Source organism: Arachis ipaensis, chromosome B2 (assembly GCF_059453495.1).
Source record: "Arachis ipaensis isolate K30076 ecotype BB chromosome B2, ASM5945349v1, whole genome shotgun sequence".
NCBI lineage: Eukaryota > Viridiplantae > Streptophyta > Magnoliopsida > Fabales > Fabaceae > Arachis > Arachis ipaensis.
Window position 1 is genome coordinate 66,371,064 of NC_142437.1, and position 3,305 is coordinate 66,374,368.

General features: G+C 31.5%; 1 non-coding gene across 1 annotated transcript; it reads right to left on the minus strand.

Annotated features, from left to right (window-relative positions):
- Positions 1 to 2,680: 2,680 nt before the first annotated feature.
- Positions 2,681 to 2,788, minus strand: LOC148574212 (small nucleolar RNA R71). The gene has a single exon (XR_015905638.1). It is a non-coding gene; the product is annotated as a small nucleolar RNA R71 (small nucleolar RNA).
- Between the last annotated feature and the right edge of the window lie 517 nt (positions 2,789 to 3,305).

Here is a 3,305-nt window from a genome sequence, read left to right on the forward strand (position 1 = left end):
ATCAAAGCCTCATAACCATTTGAATCTGCCTGACTAAGATTTACAAGATGAACATAGCTTATTTCAAGTCGACAATCTCCGTGGGATCGACCTTACTCACGTAAGGTATTACTTGGACGACCCAGTGTACTTACTGGTTAGTTGTGCGAAGTTATGAAAAGTGTGAATCATAATTTCGTGCACCAAGTTTTTAGCGCCGTTGCCGGGGATTGTTCGAGTTTGGACAACTGACGGTTCATCTTGTTGCTTAGATTAGGTAATTTTATTTTATGTTTAAGCTTTTTATTTTAATTTTCCAAAAAAAAAAACAAAAAAAATTTGTGTTTTCGAAAATAAATCTGTTCTTCAGAATTTTTAAGAATGAATTCTAGAGCTTCATGAGATATGTTGGAACCTGGCTGGCTGTTAAGCCATGTCTAATATTTTGGACTGAGGTTTCCACTTTCCATTGTAAAGAGGACATGCTTGTATGTGTTATGTTAAAGCTTGGCTGGCCATCTGGCCATGTATAATTCTTTTGGACCGGAGCTTTAGAGTAACATTGCATGAGCCTTTGGATTCTCAATTAAAATTCTGTGCTGAAGCTTGGCTGGCCATTCGCCATGTCTAATCTTTTGGACCGAAGCTTTAGACTAACATTACTGGAATCCTGGAATTCTTATTAAAAATTTTGAATTTCTTTATTTTCTTTTTCAAAAATATTTTTCAAAAATACAAAAAATTTAATAAAATCATAAAAACCAAAAATTTTGTGTTTCTTGTTTGAGTCTTGTGTCAAATTTTAAGTTTGGTGTCAATTGCATGTTTTAATTTTTCTTTAATTTTCGAAAACTCATGCATTATGTTCTTCATTGATCTTCAAGTTGTTCTTGATGATATTTCTTTTTTGATCTTTAACTTTTCTTGTTTTGTGTCTTTTCTTGTTTTTCATATGCATTTTTGAATTCATAATGTCTAAACATTAAAAATTTTTAAGTTTAGTGTCTTGCATGTGTTTCTTTTCTTAAAAATTTTCAAAAATATGTTCTTGATGTTCATCATGATCTTCAAAGTGTTCTTGGTGTTCATCTTGACAATCAAAGTGTTCTTGCATGCATTATTTGTATTGATATTAAATTCTCATGTCTTGTGTCTTTTTGTTGTTTTTCTCTTTCTTCATTAATTCAAAAAATAAAAAAAATCTTTCCCTTACTTTGCTCATAAATTTCGAAATTTTGGGTTGACTTGGTAAAAACTTTTCAAAATTTAGTTGTTTCTTGTTAGTCAAGTCATAATTTCAAATTAAAAATTCTATCTTTCCAAATCTTTTTTCAAAAATAAAATCTTTTTCATTTTTCTTTCATGTTTTCGAAAATCTCAAAATTATTTTTCAAAATCTTTTTCTTAATTTTCCTTCATATTTTCGAAATTATTGCTAACATTTAATGTTTTGATTCAAAAATTTCAAGTTTGTTACTTTCTTGTTAAGAAAGGTTCAATCTTTAAATTCTAGAATCATATCTTTTAGTTTCTTGTTAGTCAAGTCATCAACTTTAATTTAAAAAAAAAATCAAATCTTTTTAATTTCTTTTTCAAATCTTTTTCAAAATAAATTTCAATCATATCTTTTTCAAAATTTTAATTTCAAAATCTTTTTCTAACATCTTATCTTTTCAAAATTTATTTTCAATTTTTTTAAATTAACTACTTGACTTTTTGTTTGATTTTAAAAGTTTACTACTTCTTATCTTTTTCAAAACCACCTAACGACTCTTCTCTCTCTAATTTTCAAAAATCACTAACCACTTTTTCAAAATTCTTTTTCATTAACTAATTGTTTTAAATTTTAATTTAATTTTATTTTTTTTAATATTTTTGAATTCTAACTCATAATTAAAATAAAAACAAAAATATTTCTTTTCTTTTCTTTTAATTAACTTTCGAATTTCCTCCCTCTCTCATCTCTTTCTATTTATTTCTTTAATTACTAACACTTCTCTTCTTCTTAAAATTCGAACCCTCTCCCTCTCTCTGTTTTCGAATTCTCTTTATTCTCTCCCTACCTCATTCTTCTATTCTTCTTTTCATCTACTCACATAATGGAATCTCTATACTGTGACATAAGGGATTCTTCTTCTTTTTTATTCTCTTATTTTTCATATGAGCAGGAACAAGGATAAGAATATTCTTGTTGAAGTTGATCCTGAACCTGAAAGGACTCTGAAGAGGAAGCTAAGAGAAGCTAAAGCACAACACCCTGGAGAGGACCTTATAGAAATTTTCGAAAAAGAAGAGGATATGGCAGCCAAAAATAACAACAATGGTGGAGATGTAAGGAAGGTTCTTGGTGACTTTACTGCACCAACTTCCGACTTCTATGGAAGAAGCATCTCAATTTCTGCAATTGGAGCAAACAACTTTGAGCTAAAGCCTCAATTAGTTTCTCTAATGCAGCAAAATTGCAAGTTTCATGGACTTCCATTAGAAGATCCTCATCAATTCTTAGCTGAATTCTTGCAAATCTGTGACACTGTTAAGACCAATGGGGTTAATCTCGAGGTCTATAGACTTATGTTTTTCCCTTTTGCTGTAAGAGACAGAGCTAGGACATGGTTGGACTCACCCTAAAGAAAGCCTAAACTCTTAGGAAAAGTTGGTCAATGCTTTCTTGGCCAAATTCTTTCCACCTCAAAAGTTGAGCAAGCTTAGAGTAGAAGTCAAAACCTTCAAACAGAAGGAAGGTGAATCCCTCTATAAAGCTTGGGAAAGATACAAGCAATTAATCAGAAGATGTCCTTCTGACATGCTTTTAGAATGGAGCATCTTATGTATATTCTTTGATGGTCTGTCTGAATTATCCAAGATGTCATTGGACCACTCTGCTGGTGGATCTCTTCATCTAAAGAAGATGCCTATAGAAGCCCAGGAACTTATTGAGTTGGTTGCAAATAACCAGTTCATGTACACTTCAGAAAGAAATCCTGTGAATTATGGGATGACTCAGAAGAAAGGAGTTCTTGAGTTTGATATTCTGAATGCCATATTGGCTCAGAACAAAATATTGACTCATCAAGTCAATATGATTACTCAGAATCTGACTGGAATGCAAGCTGCATCCGGCAGTACTAAAGAAGCTTCCTCTGAAGGAGAAGCCTATGACCCTGAGAATCCTACAATGGAAGAGGTGAATTACATGGGAGAATCCTATGGAAACACTTACAATCCTTCATGGAGGAATCATCCTAATTTCTCATGGAGAGATCAGCAGAAGCCTAATCAAGGCTTCAATAATAACAATGGTGGGATAACTCAGTTTGGCAATAGCA